The sequence below is a fragment of the Nyctereutes procyonoides genome, unplaced genomic scaffold (genome assembly GCF_905146905.1).
Source record: "Nyctereutes procyonoides isolate TBG_1078 unplaced genomic scaffold, NYPRO_anot_genome, whole genome shotgun sequence".
Taxonomy (NCBI): domain Eukaryota; kingdom Metazoa; phylum Chordata; class Mammalia; order Carnivora; family Canidae; genus Nyctereutes; species Nyctereutes procyonoides.
This window is the reverse complement of record NW_026575037.1, coordinates 15225552-15248262: the sequence shown is the minus strand read 5'-3', so window position 1 is coordinate 15248262 and position 22711 is coordinate 15225552. Positions and strand designations below refer to the sequence as shown.

At 39.1% G+C, this 22711-nt stretch overlaps 1 long non-coding RNA gene across 13 annotated transcripts in view; it reads right to left on the bottom strand.

Moving 5' to 3' along the window:
• The window catches only part of LOC129505869 (uncharacterized), a 143404-nt gene that overhangs the window by 97060 nt on the left and 23633 nt on the right, over positions 1-22711 (bottom strand). For all 13 annotated transcript variants that reach the window (XR_008663613.1, XR_008663617.1, XR_008663619.1 and 10 more), the window contains 2 exons: positions 20690-20801; positions 15966-16049 (listed from right to left, as the gene is read on the bottom strand). This is a non-coding gene — a long non-coding RNA (uncharacterized LOC129505869). The remainder of the gene's footprint in view (positions 1-15965; positions 16050-20689; positions 20802-22711) is intronic.

The following is a 22711-nucleotide window of genomic DNA, read 5'->3' as shown; positions in this document are numbered from 1 at the left end:
GAAGAGGTAGGCTGGTAATGGTGAGATCACCATGCCTTGCATCATGATTGGAACATGAAGACCCTGGGAACTGAAGCAGCTCCAAAGACTGGGAGTTGACTCTACGTCAATTTGTTTTGTCCCTTCTTGTCTCTCTGCCTCTGCTCTTGCCTCCTCTCTACAAAAAGCTCCCTATAGGGGCGCCTGGCTGGCTCAGTTAGCAGAGCAAGCAACTATTGATCTCAGGGTCATGAGTTCAAGCCCCAGGATGGGCATGGAGTTTTTAATTAAAAACAAAACCCTTTCTGTAGATTCATCATGTTCATTCCAATCCATCCTAAACTCAAATCTCTCAGAATCCATTATGACCATCATGGCCCCTCTCTCTGTATCATCACTTTTCAGCTTTAATCCCTTCACCTTTTCTGAAATGATGTCTGGGTTCAAATTCTTGAGGGAAGGAAGGTGACTAGCTCAATGTAATCTGAAGGCCACGAGGACCCAAGTTCATGGAATCTTGCTCAGGAATCTAACTCAGTATTTTTCGGTGTGATCTACAGATCACCTTCAGGTCAGACAATCACCCTTCCACATTCCAAGGCCCCATGTCTTTCCCCTGAGTTACATTTCCCTCGGCCATAAGGGAAGCCAGGCAAGAGATTGCTAGGGCTCCCTGCAGCCCTTGCCTACCCTATCCTGCAGTGGAGCATCCTGGCAGTGAAAAAGCTCCAGCATCAGCTTAGTCTGGGTTCGAATCCCAGTTTCATTGCCTATAAACTGATCCCAAGTGAGTTCTTCAATTCTGATCTTACTTTTCTTATCTGTCAAATGAGAGAGTTAGATCAGCTTTCCAGAAAGAAAGGAAAGAATATATATAAAGAGCCTGGCAGAGAGAAAGTACTCACAAATATTAGTTCCTTTTCTTCTGAGGACAAGTCCTGTGGGGCCACCTTCATCGCCGAGAGGATGGCATAGTCATGCTGTGTGGCCAGAACCCAGCAAAACACATGAGATGAACCCAGGACAGAAGTGAATGGATTTACCAGTAAGAGCCAATGTTCTTTCCTGCTCTTTGCCAAGCCTGAATTTCCCAGAGATACTGCATTTCTTTGGATAACTCAGCAACCACTCAGTCCAGATACTGTCTCTTAGGCAGGCAACATGTTTACAGTCAAAAAGCTCACTTCCACTTCAAGTTTCCAATCCCCTGCTGCTACTTTCTGCAAACTTAATTAATTAGTTGCAGCTAACATTTGTTCAACCTCGTGCAGCAATGGGAGACTGAAGGGAACGGGCTCTCATAAATTAAAAACATTTCAAAATATTGTCTTCTCCCAAGAAAACAGTTTTTTTTTTAAATTAACACTCCATTTGGATAACTTTAAGGTTTCAAAAGAAAACAAACAAGGAAACAAGGGAGTTTCAATTAATACTGATTGCCTTTAACTATTTCACTGCCATCGATCTAAGCTACCACTCTTCTTATCCTAAGTGTTGTCTTCCCCATAATAGATGCGCAACTGCTCCTATATCTATCTCCTTTGTAATGCTTAGGTAATTATATCCCATATGGTCCTGGTGTGAAAATGCCTGCCACACACTCCATCAGTCAGCAGATTAAGAGATGCCGAAACCCTAAGTGATAATGTTGTCTTAGAAAATTAAAATCTCAAGTGCCATATTGAAAGCAATGATGTGTAACAAGAGGGGACAGTGGATTTTTATTTTTCTTATTGATTTGGCTGTTTCACCACCAAGACAAAATTACTCTAGCTAAGACTAAACAATAGGGAAAGTGGCTAGGAAATGGCACTGTAAGGAAATGTCACCTTATCCCAACTGATGAATACAAGGGATTCAGGTTGGGGCATTCTGATCTGTTAGCCTGGTTAACGGCTACCAGTTGAGTCAGTGAGGGGAAGCTCCTCCAATGACCAATGAGTATGAGACAGTCTCCCAATTACCAATCATCCACCACCGGTCATGATTTTTGTACAGTGCATCCTTATCTAAAAGTGATCAATAGTATTTGCTCTGTCTACCATGCATGATTGGTGAGGCACTCTGTACAATTCTACAAAAACATAAATTGCCATCGTTGTTTTACTGTTGTCACGGACAACATAGTAGAAAGAGCTTTGAACCTGAAATTGTGACCTGAGTCCTAGTCAGAGCTCTGCTCATAAAATGATCAAGTCATTGCCTTGGGAGTATATAAGAGAGCACAGGGTGGTGAAGAGTGACACAGTAGGAGCTATGACAACTGGAAGACCCAAAATTTGGGGAGACTTCCATAGGTTCTATGACATTGCCAGGATGCCCACAACTGTGTGGAATTATCACCGATTTCTTCTTAGGTTATCTGGTGTAATCTTCATCTTTTCCTATGTGCTGATGATACTTACAAGATTCAAAAACATGTTGCACATTTTGAAAATTACTGGTTAAATCACAGAAGTGGAAGAGAACAAAAGCAGAAAGATAAGAATGCAGAAACTAAACCCTGGGCCATTACTAAATCAGTACATTTAACTTCTAAGAAATGGGAGGCTATGGTCGGTGAGACATTCCTATCAACAGTGATGTTGTTGACAGGCACAACAAAACTAATCAAAGCTGCCATACAACAGAAAAAAACTTAATTTACTATTGTACACATAACACCAATAGGTAGATAAAAATACCTCCACTTGTATGTAACTGCAACAGGCATGGTAATTAGCATCATATTTAACATATCAGATTATTTTTATTGTAACTTTTATTCGATTTTGCACAGTTTTAACAATGTGTACGTATGAATGTTCAAATAGAGATAGATATAGCAAATCTCTCTATCGATCTATGTAACAGGCACACCTCAGAGATATTGCAGATTTGGCTCTGGACTACTGCAATAAAGCAAATATCACAACAAAACAAGTCAAATTATTTTTTTTGTTTTGCCAGTACATATAAGAGTTATGTTTGCACTTCATTCTAGTCTATTAAGTGTGTTATAGTGTTATGCCTAAAAAAAACCCCGATATACATACCTTTAAAAATACTTTATTGCTAAACAGTACTAAGTTATAATCTTTGCTGGTGGAGAGTCCTGCCTCAGTGTTGATGGCTGCTGACTAATGGTTTCTGAAGGTCAGGGCAGCTGTGGCAATTTCTTAAAACAAGACAACAATGGAGCTTGCTGCATTGATTGACTCTTCCTTTCATGAATAATTTCTCTGTAACATGTGCTGCTGTTTGACAGCATTTTACCCACAGAAGAACTTCTTTCAAAATTGAAGTCAATCCTCTCAAACCCTGCTGTGGCTTTATCAACTAATTTTATGTAATACTCTAAATCCTGGGTTGTCATTTCAACAATCTTCACAGCATCTTCACCAGGAGTAGATTCCATCAAGAAACCACTTTCTTTCCTCCTCCATAATAATCAGCTCCTCATCCACTAAAAGTTTATTACCAGATCACAGCAATTCAGTCCCATCTTCAGCTCCACTTCTCATGCTAGTTCTCTTGCTATTTCTATCACAGGATCAGTTACTTCCTCTACTAAAGTCTAGAACCCCTCAGGTCATCCATGAAGGTTGGAGTCAACTTCTTCCAAACTCCAGTTCATGTTGATATATTTACCTCTTCCCGTGAATCATTAATGTTCTTAATGGCACCTAGATTGGTGAATCCTCTCCAGAAGGTTTTCATATTTTTATATATTTTTTCTGATATTTAATATTTTTAAAATTTTTTTATCTGAGTATAGTTGACATACGATGTTACATTAATTTTAGATGTGCAGGGGGATCCCTGGGTGGCTCAGTGGTTTAGCACCTGCCTTCGGCCCAGGGTGTGATCCTGGAGTCCCGGGATCTAGTCCCGTGTCGGGCTCCCTGCATGGAGCCTGCTTCTCCCTCTGCCTGTGTCTCTGCCTCTCTCTCTGTCTATCATGAATAAATAAATAAAATCTTTTAAAAAAATTTTAGATGTGCAGCACAGTGCACTATTCTATATCTCTATAGAATGCTCACCACAAGTATAGTTATATCACATATCATTCACTATATTCCCTGTACTGTGCTTTTTATTCCCATGACTTATTTATTCCATAATTGGAAGCCTGTATCTCCTACTCCCCTCAACCATCACCTCACACCTGTCAGAATGGCTAAAATCAAAAAGACAAAATAACAAGAATGTGGAGAAAAAGGGACACTCACCCACGGTTGGTGGGAATGTAAATTAGTGCAGCCACTGACTGTGGAAAACAGAATGGAAGAATTCCTCTAAAACTTAAAAATAGAAATACCATATGATCCAATAAGTATAGAAGCTTTTCAATTTACTTTGCCCAGATCCATCAGAGGAATCGCTATCTATGGAAGCTCTAGCCTTACAGAATGTATTTCTTGAATAATAAGACTTGAAAGTCCAAATAACTCCTTGATCCATGGGCTGCAGAATAACTGTTGTGTTAGCAGGCATGAAAACAACATTAATCTTGTTGTACATCTCCATCAAAGCTCTTGGGTGAGCAAGTGCATTGTCAATGAGCAGTAATATTTTAAAAGGAATCTTTTTCCTGAGCAGTGGATCTCAACAGTGGACTTAAAATATTCAGTAAACCATGTTGCAAACAGATATACCGTCACCCAGGATTTGTTGTTTGATTTCCAGAGCATGGGCAGAGTCAGTTTAGCATCACTCTTAAGGGCCCCAGGATTTTTAGAATGGTAAGTAAACATTGGCTTTAATAAAAAGCCATCAGCTGCATTAGTTCCTAACAAAGAGAGTCAGCCTGTCCTTTGAAGCTTTGAAGCCAGACACTGACTTGTCTCTAGCTGTAAAAGCTGCGATGGCAACTTCTTCCATCTTCTTCATCTACACTGAATATCTGTTGTTTAGCGTAGCCACCTTTAAGAATTCTCTTAACTAGATCTTCTCAATGACTTCTTGCAGCTTCTACATCAGCACTTGTCACTTCACCCTGGATTTTGACGTCATGGAGATGGCTTCTCTCCTTAAATCCGTGAACCAATCTCTGCTAGCTTCAGACTTTTCTTCTGAAGCTTCCTCACTTCTCTCAGCCTGTGTAGGACCGAAGAAAGTTAGGGCCTGGATGGGACTTTGTCTTAATGGAAGGTTGCGGCTGGTTTATCTTCATTCCAAACCACTAGAACTTTCTCCATATCAGCAATAAGGCTGTTTCCCTTTCTTCTCATTCATGTGTTCACTGGAGCAGCACTTTTAATTTCCTCCAAGACCTTTTCCTTCACATTCACAACTTGGCTAACCATCACAAGAGCTCTAGCTTTTGACTGTTCTCGGCTTTTGACATGCTTTTCTCTGAGCTTAATCATTTCTAGCTTTTGATTTAAGGTGAGAGATATGTGACTCTTCCTTTCATTTAAACACTTAGAGGTCATTGTAGGGTTATTAACTGGCCTATTTTCAGTATTGTTGTGTCCTAGGGAACAGACCCAAGAGGAGAGAGATATGAGGAACAGCCAATTGGTGGAGCAGTCAGAAGACACTTTTCTCAAGTTCACTGACTTACATGGGCATGTTTCCTGGTGCCCCAAAATACTTAGAATAGTAACACTAAAGATCACTAGTCACAAATCACCATATCAAATATAATAATAATGAACAATTTTGACCTATTGCAAGAATTGCCAAAATGTGACTCAGAGGGCACCTGGGTGGCTCAGTGGTTGAGCGTCTGCCTTCAGCTCAGGTCATAATCCTGGGGTTCTAGGACTGAGTCCTGCATTAGGCTCCCTACACAGAGCCTGCTTCTCCCTCTGTCTACATCTCTGCCTCTCTCTGTGTGTCTCTCATGAATAAATAAATAAATCTTTAAAAAAAATGTGACACAGAGATATGAAGCCAACAAATGTTGTTGGAAAAATGATGCCAGTAGACTTCTTTGACACGGAGTTGCTAAAAACTTTCAATTTGTAAAAAATGCAATATCTCCAAAGCACAATAAAATGAAATGTGCCTCTGTGTGTATACACATATACATATGCACATTTATTATATATAGATACATTTATTTGTATTGTTCCAATACATATAAAGAAAGATATAGACATAGAGCATAATCTTTCTCCCTCCATTTATGTGTGCATCTGTGTGTCTGAACAAAATTTTATATAGAATGATAGAGACAGAATGGAAGAGAAAAGCAGGCAGACAGACAGACAAAGACAGAACACAAAATTAGTTGCCTACAAGTTGTCAATAGCCCTTCTGTTCATTAAAATAACCCAGATTTTGTTGGAGAAAGCAATATGTCCACCTAAAAGGAAAAAAAAAAACAACAGTATTTGTAGCATGACTTGCCAACAGGAATGGCTATATATCTAGCTGTTGACTAACAAAATATAAGCAGTACAATGGCATGGAGCATCCGGGGAACCACATTAAAAGTAGGGCTGATGATCTTAAAAGCCATCTACGAAAAGCCCACAGCAAATATCATTCTCAATGGGGAAGCACTGGGATCCTTTCCCCTAAGATCAGAAACATGACAGGGATGTCCACTCTCACCACTGCTATTCAACATAGTACTAGAAATCCTAGCCTCAGTAATCAGACAACAAAAAGAAATAAAAGGCATTCAAATTGGCAAAGAAGAAGTCAAACTCTCCCTCTTCGCCGATGACATGATACTGTGCATAGAAAATCCAAAAGACTCCACCCCAAGATTGCTAGAACTCATACAGCAATTTGGTAGCATGGCAGGATACAAAATCAATGCCCAGAAATCAGTGGCATTTCTATACACTAACAATGAGACTGAAGAAAGAGAAATTAAGGAGTCAATCCCATTTACAATTGCACCCAAAGCATAAGATACCTAGGAATAAACCTAACCAAAGAGGTAAAGGATCTATACCCTAAAAACTACAGAACACTTCTGAAAGAAATTGAGGAAGACACAAAGAGATGGAAAAATATTCCATGCTCACGGATTGGAAGAATTAATATTGTGAAAATGTCAATATTACCCAGGGCAATTTACACATTTAATGCAATCCCTATCAAAATACCATGGACTTTCTTCAGAGAGTTGGAACAAATCATCTTAAAATTTGTGTGGAATCAGAAAAGACCCCAAATAGCCAGGGGAATATTAAAAAAGAAAATCATAGCTGGGGGCATCACAATGCCAGATTTCAGGTTGTACTACAAAGCTGTGGTCATCAAGACAGTGTGGTACTGGCACAAAAACAGACACATAGATCAATGGAACAGAATAGAGAATCCAGAAGTGGACCCTCAACTTTATGGTCAACTAATATTCGACAAAGCAGGAAAGACCATCCACTGAAAAAAAGACAGTCTCTTCAATAAATGATGCTGGGAAAATTGGACATCCACATGCAGAAGAATGAAACTAGACCATTCTCTTATACCATACACAAAGATAAACTCAAAATGGATGAAAGATCTAAATGTGAGACAAGATTTCATCAAAATCCTAGAGGAGAACACAGGCAACACCCTTTTTGAACTTGGCCACAGTAACTTCTTGCAAGATACATCTATGAAAGCAAGGGAAACAAAAGCAAAAATGAATGATTGGAACTTAATCAAGATGTAAAGCTTCTGCACAGCAAAAGAAACAGTCAACAAAACTAAAAGACAACCTACAGAATGGGAGAAGATATTTGCAAATGACGTATCAGATAAAGGGCTAGTATCCAAGATCTATAAAGAACTTATTAAACTCAACAGCAAAGAAACAAACAATCCAATCATGAAATGGGCAAAAGACATGAACAGAAATTTCACAGAGGAAGACATAGACATGGCCAACAGGCACATGAGAAAATGCTCCGCATCACTGGCCATCAGAGAAATACAAATCAAAACCACAATGAGATACCACCTCACACCAGTGAGAATGGGGAAAATTAACAAGACAGGAAGGAAACATCAAATGTTGGAGAGGATGTGGAGAAAAGGGAACCCTCTTGCACTGTTGGTGGGAATGTGAACTGGTGCAGCCCCTCTGGAAAACTGTGTGGAGGTGCCTCAAAGAATTAAAAATAGAACTGCCCTATGACCCAGCAATTGCACTGTTGGGGATTTACCCCAAAGATACAGATGCAGTGAAACGGCAGGACACCTGCACCCTGATGTTTATAGCAGCAATGTCCACAGTAGCCAAACTGTGGAAGGAGCCTCAGTGTCCATCGAAAGATGAATGGATAAAGAAGATGTGGTCTGTGTATACAATGGAATATTACTCAGCCAGTAGAAACAACAAATACCCACCATTTACTTCGACGTGGATGGACCTGGAGGGTATTATGCTGAGTGAAATAAGTCAATCGGAAAAGAACAAACATTATATGGTCTCATTCATTTGGGGAATATAAAAATTAGTGAAAGGGAATAAAGGGAAAGGAGAGAAAATATCAGTGAGGGTGACAAAACATGAGAGACACCTAACTCTGGGAAATGAACAAGGGGCTGGTGGAAGGGGAGGTGGGTGGGGGGTTGGGGTGACTGGGTGATGGGCACTGAGGGGGGCACTTGGTGGGATGATCACTGGGTGTTATGCTATATGTTGGCAAATTGAACTCCAATAAAAAATTTTTTTTAAATAAAAAATAAATGTTTCGCAAGAATGCAAACCACTTCACTACACACACACACACACACACACACACACACACACACACGATGGGCAGCGCAGGTGGCTTAGCAGTTTAGTGCCGCCTTCCGCCTAGGGTGTGATCCTGGAGACCCGGGATCCAGTCCCTCGTCAGGCTCCCTGCATGGAGCCTGCTTCTCCCTCTGCCTGTTTCTCTCTCTCTCTCTCAATCTCTCTCTCTCTCTCTCTCTCTCTCTCTCTCTCTCTCTCTCTAATAAATAAATAAATAAATCTTAAAAAAAAAGTAGGGCTGATTCGGTTGGAAAGTCCATATGCTCTTTGCCTTTCCCCTTCTGCCTGTCTGCACACTGATGCCTTACTTGAAAAAGATCAGCCAGCTCGTGATTTTGAAGTGACAAATCCATGCTAAGATGGCTCGGTGAAAAGGTAGGAGGAGGCTGGGTCTTTGTTTTTATCAAGATTTGCCAAATCATGTTAGGATTACCTGCCTTCAGGGACACCTTGGTGGCTCAGTGGTTGAGCGTCTGTCTCTGGTTCAGGTTGTGATCCCAGGATTCTGGGATCGAGTCCCACATCAGGCTCCCTGCATGGAGCCTGCTTCTCCCTCTGCCTGTGTCTTTGCATCTCTCTGTGTGTCTCTCATGAATAAATAAATAAAATCTTTATAAAAAAAGGATTACGTGCCTTTATAGTTCTTACATAGGAGCAAAATCAAACTCTTAATTTTTTTAAAGCCACTGTTTGGGAGCTTCTGTTCTTAGCAGTACAATATAATTTCTAACTGATGCAAGAGGAACATTGATCCTTACCCTCCAGGCATTTATAGTTTTACTGACAAAACAAGATAGGTATTCATGTTTGACCTGATTAAACAAGAACACAGATATGTGTATGATCGAGTGCTTCACAAATAGTGCATGCTGCAAATGCTACAGGAGTTTGACGAAGAGAAAGAAGAGTGTACATTGGAGTTCTTGAAAAACATCATATGGAAAAGGCCTGAGCTGGTCCTGATATGCACAAAAAGACATTAATAATTAGATACTTGGGGAGTGAGTCCCATGTTTGTAATTGCCTATAGGATGGTTCCATGGAACATCCCAATCAATCCCAGATATAATCTGTCTAAAAATTGAAGTCATCATTTTCCTTCATCCAGAGATCAGTGGTGTTATCAATTATCCAGCCTTCTAGGGTAGAAATTATGGGATTATCTTTAACCATATAGATAATCAATGTTCAATGCCACCTTGTCCCATCCTTCCCTCCTTCAAAATGTCTCTTGAGTTGGTTTCTCTCTATCCATTTCCACCATCACCAACTGGAGTTGTCCTGTAACTCTCTCTCTCACAAGAGTCCCTTACAAATCTTCCCTCCTGACAGCCTGTCCCCTGCTATAGTCATCTTGTAAATAACTGCCAGAAAAATCTTCCTAAATTACTATTCAAATCACATTACCCCACCCCCATCTCATACTTCAAAACCCAAATTCCTCTGCTGAGCTTACAAGAACTTTCATAGTATTGTTGCCAATCCCATCTCCCTTATTTCCACACAGGAACATGGAACCAGTGCTGGAGTCCTCTGCCCTTACTTGCTCAAAGGACCTACTCATTCATCCCTAGCCCCCACTCACTTAAAATGTCCACTGTTTTCCTATTTGGTTATCTAAACATTATTCATCCTTAAGATTTAGCAAACTAACCTCTTCCTCAAAGGTTATTCAATCAACATTGATCTCTTTCTGGACCCCCAGCCCCTTTACAGTTTATATCACAAAACATATTATTTCTAATTGCTCGTGTCATTCAGGTTTGCCAGCCAGGGAGATTGTAAAAGAGGGTAAGATCTGTGGAAAGTTGCCATCAACGCTTAGGGTTGAGGGGGCTTGGTAATGTATCCTTAGTGTTGCCCCTCTGCCAGAGCAAATCCAATTCTTCACTTTTCCAAAGGCTAAATATTCAACAAATATCTATTCAATTAATAATTTATAAAACTTTTTTTGATACTGTGTTAGGCCGCTAAAAACTTGTTAATCATTTGATGATAATTACTGATTAAGGTTTGCAATGAGGACACCATGAACATATGCTTTACGGGGATTAACCATTATTGTCATCCATATCTATGAATGTTGACTCTGCCGTGGGAGTTTTAGATCTACTAAGCTAATATAGTTTACATTAATTAAAAAAACTAAAATAAGTTCCCTTGTTATGTAGAATTTATTATGGTTTAATGACCACTGATTATAGTTTGGTTAATCCCCTTTCATAGATAAATTTACCTTGAATTGCTAGACAATTAAGTATACCATTGTTCAAAAGGCAGTAATTATTTCTAGCTGAAAATTGAGAGGTATGGAACTGAACCAGCTATATCCATCCAAAATTCCTAATGAATTCTGAAAACCCATATCATTCTTTTTCATTTACCAGATCCACTTGATATTGTTGTAGTTCTTCCCTTTTGATTCAAAAGAAACAATTCCATTAGTAAACACAAAGAGAGTACCTATTTAAAGGTGAATTTGAGCAAAGAGAATTATATCCTTAAAGAAGCAATTCATTATCTTCTTATAAATAATTGACACCTTTGTTAATTTCTCAAAAGCAAGAAAGCTAAACACTCTGTCAATAAATACATATCCTTAAAAATGTATTGTTACTAAATCAACTACATTACTTTGTTTTAACAGGTCATATGATACATCAGAAAAAAATTCTAGATAATGTGTTTTTAAAATTTTCCTTTTATCTTGACATCACTAAATGGGAGTATTCACCATTAAGTTCTTTAATGACAATATCCTTTCTCTTACAAATGGCTTTGAAGTCTTCTACCGCCTATTGCAAGTATGTGGATACTTCCCCAGCAAGGGTGGGCAGGAAGCCAATACAAGCCACCAGGTGCCAATATTACACCTGACAAATTAAGCCACACGACTGGAAAAGGGTGGGTCCATCCTCCTGTTAGGGGTTCATTTCCTCTAATTTTCCCATGAACAGGAAGTCATTGGAATGGGGAAAAAAGCTCTCCTTAAAGACCCAGATGGCCAAAGGTCTGAACTTGTTAACTCCTTGCTAACAAACAACTTGAAAGCAAGTTCAAACTAATCACAAGACTTTATTTACATTGACTTTTTCAACAGTGCTGATGGCCTGGGTTCCAGGGTATTGTGATTTAGTTAACACTCTGGATGTTCCTGGGGCAGATGGGGAGTGTCCTTGGATGTCACATAGGATAATCACAGCTGACAGAGGACGCAGTTCTACCTCAGTCCTTGCACAAAACCCAAGAACCTAAAGATTAAAGGAGTCCTGACCAGATCCTAACCCCAGCCATGGGTTAGGGCCAGAACCCTCTTTCAATGACCCAATTCAACAGGATTGATTTGAAGAATTTAATCAGAGCTGACTGAAATGCCATAAAATACTGCTCTGTATTAATAAAATACTCAATTCAATTACACCCCTGAACTAATGACTTGTAACTATCTCTTAAGGATCAGTTATTCAGCCTGATGAGTGTTAAATAAAGCATAATAAAAGGAATGTTTTCCAGCCGAAAAGTAATCCAAAGATTACAGATGTATGCTTACTCTCATTGTAGTGCTATTCCAAAAGATAGCTACTATATAAGATAATGTTGGGTATTCGTAATGCATAAATAATTAATTGTTAACATAAATTCTACTTAAATTTGTTTTTTAAGAAGTTTTATGAAAGTGACATAATATAATGTACAATTTTCTACAGGTTGCTTCTTTAACCTACCGACATATTACTGACATCTCTCCTTCATGGCCTATATGGTATATTCATTCATTTTAACTGATATAGCAAATCAGGTCCCTTAGTTTTTTGCAAATCTGATAGGTTAAAAAAAAAAAGACAGCTCATGTCCTTTTATTGTACATTTTTTTTACAACTAATGAGGTTGAACATATTTTTCAGCCATTTGCTAGCCACTTGCAATTTCGCCTGAAAATTGCTTATTTTATCTTTTGCCATTTTCAAGTATGTTATTTATTTTTCTCATTAACTTGGGAGCACTCTTTAAATAATGGACTGTAACACCCTTTATTCTGTAATGTATGATTCAAGTGTTTTGTCCCAATCTGTCATTTCTCTTTTAACTTTATTACTTTTTTTTTTATATAAAGTCAACTCTGTGAGGTTTTCTTTAATGACTCCTGGGTTTCTCATCTTGTTTACAAAGAATGTCTGACCCAAGATGATTTTTTTTTAAGAAAAAAGGTTCATTCATATTTTCTTCCAATACTTGTATAGATTTGATTTTTATGTTTAGAGCTTTATTCCATCTGGAATTTACTTTTGTGTATGGTAGGAGTCCAGATGGAGAGCCAGTTGTCCCAACACCATTTATTGAGCAGTCCGCTCTTCAGCCACTGATTCAAAATCCCTCCATATTATCTGTTAAACTCTCCTATATTCTTAGGATTGTAATCTTTTAGACTATTTGATTTCTCTATCATGACACTTGTGCATGGATTATATCACAATTGTATACTGCTGAAGATGAATAGTTCCTTCTGACCACCACTACAGGGCAAATCCTCACTCATTTAAATTTTTTGTTTGTTTTTCATAGCTATTGTCATGCATTGCTCTTTCAGATGAACTTTAGAATAGACTGCTCAAGTTCCATTACTGGAATTGCAATTTATTTTTTAAAAACCCAAATCAAATTTTACATCTTAAATTCATCTGTTTTAAAGCACAAAATTTGGGAATCCTTGGGTGGCTCAGCGGTTTGGTGCCTGCCTTCCGCCTGGTGCACAATCCTGGGGTCCTGGGATTGGGTCCCGCATGGGGCTCCCTGGGTGGAGCCTGCTTCTCCCTCCACCTGTGTCTCTGCTTTTCTCTCAGTGTCTCTCATGAATACATAAATAAAATCTTTAAAAAAAATAAAGCACAAAATTTCATAAAATAAACCTTTACAACAGTTTTGAAAATTAAACTATTATAATGAGTAGGATATTTTGTTATTATTCTTTTTATATCAAGAATTTCAGGGGAAAATGGAAATACTTCCTTTTGACTGGCCGCTCAGCCAACCAAACAGTAGCCATTCTCTACTAGGATACCATAGTAAATGTTCTAAGCACACAGAGATGATATGTGGCATGGTCCCTATCCTTGGAAATGCATAACCTAGTTAACCAGATAAGACATATATCCATATATATATAGGGCATATTGATTTGCACAATATACATATTGATATAAGTTAGCTTATGTTAAGAATCAAATGAATTACTATAGAAAATAAGATTACCAAGAGTTCAAAGGCAAGAGAGTCACAGTAGGGAAAGCCTAGAGGCTTGCTCACTCTGTCATCTTATGGAAGAGAACATTAAGGCCCACTCAGGTTAAATTATCAAGCTAAATAGTAACAGAAAACATCAGGTTTTCTGATTCCCATTCCAGTGACCTTCCCACTGCATCAAGCTTTGACACATTTCTTTGTTGACCATTTTAGAATGATCTAGAAATCTGTATCAGTGAAGCAGCAGAGTCTTTTAGAAAACTCACATTTATAACTGTGTCAATACCCACAAACTAGTTTCCCCAAATCAGTTAAAAATGAAAAGGTTGCATTCATACAACTCTATTACAGGAATGTCTTTTGATATATATGACATCAAAAAACAGATATTAATGATATTTCACTTTTCAACCAGTGGTTTTGACATTAGAATACATAGCCTGTGACTAGGTAATAAAATGCAAGGAATTTGGGTTTTTTGCCCCTTTAGGCACAATTCATCCCCTTGTCATATTTTAAAGCCCTCAGGTAACAAACCCTAAGATCCACAGGAATCTTTACACCCGTGGAGAAGAGATTTCTAAAACTCAACATCAAATCCACTTTTGATTTTCCCTTGAGTATGTTTCTGTCAATGTTAGGCAGGTAACACATTTCAGCTTTTAAGCCATGAAGTGATCTTTTTTTTTTAGAAAAAAAATTGCATTCACAGCTTTAATCTTATATTTCCATGCATATTGAGTTAAATGTTTTAAAACTATCAATTCTGTCAAAACCTAGCAAAGGGAAAACAGGACACCATGCAATCTTAATGTCCAAACTGACTAGTGATTATCAGAAATTAAATGTGCAGGAATTCCAAATCTTTTTTGATCTGAGATGTCTAGATAACTTTTGTTTTTCCATAATTGTATGAGGTTTCTACATAGTATTTAAGAATCAATTATATTGCAATTGATGTAATTAACTCTAATAATCCATTAAAAGTCAGTAGGAGGGCTATTCAAGTCAATAGAAAAGAAGGAGTATATTATGAAGGTGTTATTAACCTATACAGAATTTTACTAGACATTTTCTTTTCTTACATAATAAATACACAGTGGTTAGGAAGGCTGTCATTATAATTTAATGTGAACAATAGCCCATCACTTCTTTTCCTATGCAACCCTTAACTAATTCCATGTACCATGCACAAGTAAAATGAAACCTTTTTTAATCAGGGTACAGTCATATCAATCATCTATTACTCCATGATTAAATTAGAGGTCCTTCCGCAGCTAAGTGGGAGAGAATTGGGTGCTAGCAGAAGTTTCAGACCCACCTTTTCTTTTAGTTGACAAGTCTCCATTTCTGAAGGCTGTCTGTATGTTGTAACTAATCAGAGAGTAAACAGCCATCCAGAAAGTTTTGTTTAGAATATTCTAGCAACCATTAAATCATCATTGAAGCATGACTACATGCTCTCTAGAACTTTGGAGCTTTCGGGACATTTTGAATTAAATGAGATGAGACCTACTCCCCTTCATGACATTCTACATATCCACACCACTTCCTCATTGTCTTGGTTGGCCCTAGCTGTGAACCTCACAGATATTTCAAACAGCCAACCTCTACAGCCAGTAGAGCTGGCCTGATCATCCCTGGGACTCCAGGTCACAGAGCAACTCCTAGGGTCTCAGCCTGAGTCCCATCCCTTCTCCATCCCTGGTTAAATGAAGTCAGGAGAATATAGTTTAATCACAGGTGAACAACTAGATGTCCTTCTCTCGAAGAACCCTCATCCTTCACTAGGTCTCAATTCTGCTTTTCCAATTTGATACTGACCAAAAATGTTATACTGTAACATCTGCATGAAAGGACACTTCCTTATTAGTCTTAGCCACTTATCCTACCATAGACTTCATTAGGAATACACAGTGTTAGCTCCTCCTGACTTCATACATGTATCACAGTAGCTGTCCCCAGCTATGTAGACAGTAAGTATTATCAGGAATAACACTTCCCACACCAAGAACAGCAACACTCACAAAGGTATAGAGCCACAGGGGTTATGGGGGGAAAAGCATGGTACCTGGAATCACAAAACTTGGGATGAACACAGGCTTTGCCGGGAACTTGTCAGGTGATCCAAAGACTCTCATTCCTGTCTCCTCATCTGAAAAAGTGAATGGGAAAGGAATCCAAATCAGAGGGCTGTTGTTAAATTAGCCCCATCACGTTAGTATTTAATTAGACCAATGTGTGAAAAAAGCCTTGTGAATCAGAAAACATCACACAAATCTGAGACTGTGCATATAGCGTTGTTCTATTACCAAGAGGGGTCCGAGCTAAGGAGAAAAGGGATAAAACAATAATCCTCAAACTTCAGTGCACATGAGATTCATCTTGAGACTTATTTCAAAGTACACATGCCTATTTCCCTGGTGATTTGGATTTGAACTATAGGCCGAGAGAGCCTGGAATAAGCACTTGGCTGAAAATGGCTTCCCATTCATTCATCAGATACTTTAAACCCTAGGAAGTCTTAGAGGACACAAATAATGACAAGATAGAGCTTAATGTTGGGCGACTGCAGATCTACATGTAGAAAGAAGACAACCATCCAGAAATAGATAAAATAGAAGGCTCTGTGTGTCAAAGCAGAAAAGGCAGCAAGTAGGTAAGACCTCTTTTGAGTTTCTCCCTGGAGCCCTGACATACATAAATCTGTATTCCCTGGAAGGAAATTCTGGTTCACTCTGACCCCTCAAGCAAGCACTGCTGGTGCCCCGAGTTCCCTTTTGCACGAACCTTACCTCCAGGCCCCAGAGTCAATGTGAGCCATCGAGTCTCAGCCAAGAATCAAGAAGAGAATGTGGGTCCCATCCCCTCTCCTGGAAAAGCCAGGCCTCACCGTGAAGTGGCATCTCTTACTCAAAGGGTTCATCTCAGAGATGGAACAAAGAACCCTTTTCATTCTGGAGAGCTCCTGTTTTATGTGGTTCAGGCAAAGATTGAACAAATCCACCAGAGGCATGGGCAGCCACAGTGACTAGAATGAGACTTCCCCCTCTGAAGGTTTTACTTTGAATCTCCTCCCTAAGGCCAGTCCCGGAGAGAGAATTTGGGCACAGCAAAGCAGTGGCTTCAAAGTCACAGCAACTTTCTACATGCCTGGGAGGAGATGGAGAATGTCACCTTCCTTTTTTCTGAAACTCCCATCGTCACTTTGTATAGGTCGCAAGAACACAGAGAAAAGAGACCTGGTCCCGGAGTCAGGAGACCTGGGTTGTCGTCCTGCCCCTGTCAGTGATGAGCTAGGGAACCATCTCCCTTTCTTTGGCCCCATCCTTTTTCCAAAGAGAAAAAAATCAGGATCCTGACATCAACATGAGCTACTTCACAGGGTTAATGTGAGGGCTAGATGAAAAACTTCTTTGAAAAGTAAAAAGTGCCGCTGAGCTGTAAGAAATTAATAGTAAAGCCCCCAAGTGAAATTTTTGACCTCTGATTTACCCAATTTGGTAATGAATATTGTCTCCCAATTCACTCAAGTTCTCTCTGCCGCTCGGCTTTGAAAGTATAGGCCGGTGCTCTGATTAAGTCACCACCAGCGATTCCTTTGCAGAGACAGACTTGCAAGACTAGGTGTCGGGGCCTATTGAATTCGCTCCGACTCTCTCTCGACTCCAGCAGGTGTGCCCCCCACTCTCTCCGGGCCTACAGAAGCTGGAAGGGCTCCCGCTCCGCACAGTGCTCTCTCCCACCCCACTACACAGACCCGGAGGTCCCCAAGAACATCTGACCCCTGTCGCATTCATGTGACACCTTTGTTCAGTGCTACATTCACTTGAGAGGGGAAAAAAATACCTCAACCGGGAAATAAATCTTTTACTGCCATTTCATCCTCCCCTCACGTGGCGCTGGAATATCGCTTTAAAGAACATTCTCGTGGCCTTTCCAGTTCTTTCCCTTTAGGTCTGCAAACAGGAGTCACCGTCCAAGGGGAAGCTACTCCCCAGCAGAGCAGTTCTTCAAAGGGGACTTCTTCGGGCAGGAAAAGGGAACGTCTGATACCATAGCTGAATAAACAGACTCATCAAGCCCAGTGCCAGATTGGAAAACCAGGCCCTCTGAGTGTGCAGCCCGCCAGCCGTGCGCCTCCGCCATGCTCGGGCTCAGGCCCTCTGGTCCCTGTCCCTCTCTGTCCTTCTGGCTCTCCCTTTCTTTCTTTCTTTCTTTCTTTTTTTTTTTTCTCTTCCATTCTGTCATCTTCTTCATCAAATGCCTTTACGTTCTTGGGTTTTTCCACACTGTTTATATTATTATTCATTGACCCATCTAATAGGCTTCATGGGTTTCAAAGCCTATGTTTTTGTTTTTTGAATTTGATTTAAATTCAATTAATTAACATATAATGTAGTATTGGTTTCAGAGCTAGAGGTCAGTGTTATATAACACCCAGTGCTCATCACATCACATGCCCTCCTTAATGCCCATTATCCAGTTGCCCCATCCCCCGGCCACCCACCCCCTCCAGCAATCCTCAGTTTGTTTCCTTTGATTAAAAGTCTCTTATGGTTTGTCTCTTCTCTGATTTCATCTTGTTTTATCTTTCCCTCCCTTCCCCTATGATCCTCTATTTTGTTTCTTAAATTCCACATCTGAGTGAGATCAAATGATAATTGTCTTTCTCATATTGATTTATTACACTAATATCCTTTAGTTCCCTCCATGTCATTGCAAATGGCAAAATTTCATTTTTTGATGGCTGAGTAGTATTCTGTTATATATATACACACACATATATATATACCACATCTTCTTTATCCATTCTTCTGTCAATGGACATCTAGGCTCTTACCATAGTTTGGCTATTGTGGACATTGCTGCTATAACCATTGGGGTGCAGGTGCCCCTTTGGATCACTACATTTTAATCCTTGGGGTAAATGCCCAGTAATCAAAGCCTATTTTTGAATCATGAACCGTTCCATCATCTCCACTCCTGCAACTCACATTATCTCAGTATACACCTATCCCCAGTCACCAATGCTTCTCAGAAAGTAGTTCCTCTTAAAGGCAGAACAGATAATTTCACACACTTGATGTTGTAAGCCCTGGATGGATAGCTGACAAAATCCTAGAGTTGATGGACCCTCCAAAGGTCATTATTTCCAGGGGGAGAAATGACAAACTTATAGCCTCAAAAAGATAATTGTCTACTCTGGACTTTGGAAGAGTCCAGAAACTACCAACCCATTTACCACTCAGCCCAGTGTCTCAGTCTACAGAAGTACCTCCAAATGTCTAAGCTAAATTTATACTGTAATTAGTTTTTCCATGTGAATAGTTGGTCATGAGTGAAATTCCAAACAATAGGTCATAGCAAGGCTTAGGTTTAGAAATTGGAATTTGTCTTTTCCACACTGGAAAATTATAGGGTTTTTCTTTTTAAACAATTATAACCACAAACTTACGGTTATTCAGATAATCTGGACACTAACTAGTTTTAACTACCAGTATACCATACATAGGCAGAGACAATTCTGTGTGGGGGTTTCATGCAACACATTATCAAATCAATTAGGATTTCTTCAGCCATCCAAAATTTAGGCAGAGGATCTCACTGTGATTGGTTTGTTCTTCATGTTTAATCTCCTCCTTAAACATTTCTTTGAGAAAGTAATTCTTGAATGATAAATATGCTTGTAAAAAGTTTATAAAATTCTCCAGTACCTAATTTTAAAATTAGAGGTCACCTCTTTAATTTATTTAGCTTCTATCCAAAAAGGGCTTCTGGATCATTCCTTATCACAATTCGTGACTGTTTTATATAAAATGCCTCTTTAGGGATCCCTGGGTGGTGCAGCGGTTTGGCGCCTGCCTTTGGCCCAGGGCGCGATCCTGGAGACCCGGGATCGAATCCCACATCGGGCTCCCGGTGCATGGAGCCTGCTTCTGCCTCTGCCTCTCTCTCTTTCTCTCTCTGTGACTATCATAAATAAATAAAAATTTAAAAAAATTTAATAAAAAAATAAAAATAATAATAAATAAATAAATAAATAAATAAATAAATAAATAAAATGCCTCTTTACTTGGCTTAAAAAACTTCAAGTTTCAACAAAAGCAACAACAACAAAAAAGTCAAACTAAAGAGAAATGCTTCAGTCAATATCTCATAAGTAAGGATCTCTGAGACCCAAAGCATTGTTTTTTTTCTCCAATAGTAAGTTCTTAACCTCAACCACTCAGTAACTTTCCACTGTCCCATCAACATTTATGCATTGGAAGTTATCTTCTAAAAGACTAGTTGTCTAGTCTTTTAGACTGGAAGTCATCCAGTCTGAATACTTATAATTACTGTGGAGTAATCACAAGAACAAGCCAATGGTCCTTGATGTCATTAATCATCACCACCACAAAAGTCCAGAGTAGCCATGAACTGGTAAACTTACTTTAGTATTTCCCAAGAGCTCTGCAGTGTCTACTTTAGGAGAAGGAGAAAAAAAAAACTCTAATTTTTTAGAATTTTTAGCTACTCTGATGCTGTCTGACAAGCAACACCTGGATATTTAGAAATAATCTCATCAACAAATAGATATTTCATATGCTTTCTATATAGACACCACAATTCAATTGCCTATCAAACCAAGAAGAATAACTGGCAGTGACTATTTTTAACCAGTAGGAGTCTAAAATGTGCCTCCTCTCCATTTGACACACACAGATTAGATTCTCAGTTATGCAATCATTGGCGCAAACATCCCCTTAGACAGGCTGAAGGGACAAGATGGGAGACATTCGTTTCAGTTACCTTTGCCCAGGTTTTATTTGTTCTGCAGATCATAAACTTTGGACTTCTTTACCCAACCAGTCATCTTGCACAAACAGTAAACTCTCTCAAAACTTTCTGTTCCCATGAGACCCTTGAGAAAACAAAATAGGAGGGAAAAAAAGCATGATTAAAATCTACTTTCTTTGGTCAACATCCTAAAATTGAGCAATTTCTTGACATCTTAAAAGGGACTGGCGTCAGGTTGAGAGTTAGTAAACTCCCTATTGATCCAATAACTGAAATCACTAATAACTGCAGTGAGGATTCTGAGGTTGCAAACACTGTTCTGTAACTATTTCCTGTTCTTCCATGTAGATTCACAATAACCTTACCCACATTTACCCTGCATAAGCAATGGATGCTAAGCTTTCAGATCACACAGTTCTATCAGTAAAAATACTTAAGGTATATGCAACTTGTGTGTTTTTACTTATAAATTACATGTGTATTACTTTATTGTGTGCATCAAAAATATACAAACCCTGGGGTACCTGGCTGACTCAGTTGGTAGAGCATGCAACTCTCTATCTCAGGGTCATGAGTTCAAGCCCCATGTTGGGCCGTGAGCTTATATATATATAAGATACATATATCTTTTAAAAAAAGATTTTATTTATTTATTTATTCATGAGAGACACTGAGGAGAGGCAGAGATATAGACAGAGGGAGAAGCAAGCTCCCCGTGGGAGATCCTGGGATCACACCCTGAGCCAAAGGCAGATGCTCAACCACTATGCCATCCAAGTCCCCCCTAAGATGAAAATTTTAAAATAAACAGAAGACTTAATAGCTCCTTTCTGCACATTGAGGGATCATTTTGGATTCTCCATGGGGTATCAATATTCTACTTCTGAACAAGCTGCTTTAAGAATGCAGTGACCTACTGCTGTCCCAAACTCAATCATTACTTTGCCCTAATCAAAACCTGTTTTCAAAAAAAGATCTGCCATCAGTCATGATCATCTTATGTGAATGAGGACCCATCATTATATGAATGCTTCCAGCAGGATTTGCATTTTCAGTATAAGCCTAATTAGGAGAAGAAAGGTTTATTTCATGTTACTGTAATATCAGGGATGTCAAGATAATTTATGATTTTTGAAGGATAGAAAATACTTCTTGGTGACCTTAAAATCAGACAACTTGCAGTGCCCCTGACCTAGCACATAGGCTGTGGCAGCATCAAACTTTGTAATATGAAAAGGTTTTAGGGACAGCAAATTGGTTAGAAAAGGGAAGAGTGGTGATGACACATGCTAGGAGATTTTTCCTGAGGCCAAGCACAAGTTTCTACTTAAACTGTATGTCACTGGGATGCCTGCATGGCTCAGTAGTTGAGCATCTGCCTTCAGCTCAGTGCATGATCCTGGAGTCCCAGGATCAGGTCCTGCATCGGGCTCTCTGCATGGAGACAGGCATTCTCCCTCTGCCTGTGTCTTTGTCTCTCTCTCTCTCTCTCTCTCTCTCTCTCTCTCTCTCTAATAAATAAATAAATATTGTATGTCATTTAGGAGCCAGAGCAGGGAGATAGCTATACATTATAAAGGAAGAGTTTAAGTCGTCCAAGTCATGCTCATAGTCCTCTACAATTTTTTAAAACCTTGATAAACTCCCATAAGGCTGACATGAAACGTCAAAGGCTTGGTAGCCTCAGTTGAAGAGTAAGACTTCCATAATTCAAGAAAAAATATCATGTTTGCCACAAATAATCAATCACAGGTACTCACATAGCTGAAGTACTTTGGTTTATCATGAATTCCTGAAAAGAATTTCCCCAGAGAAAAGATGAGCAATAATTTAGATTATTTTCATCCTTGTGAATATGTAGTTGAGGTACTTTAAAACTCAGAATAATCCCACTACACATATGTATTGATCCAATTCATCAGGTAATTACAAAATAGTCTGCTTGATTTTAACAGAAAGAAAGTAGAGCATGGAGCATGTTGTGCCCTCTGCATGTATGGATGCATATATGACACATACCCATGTGCATATACT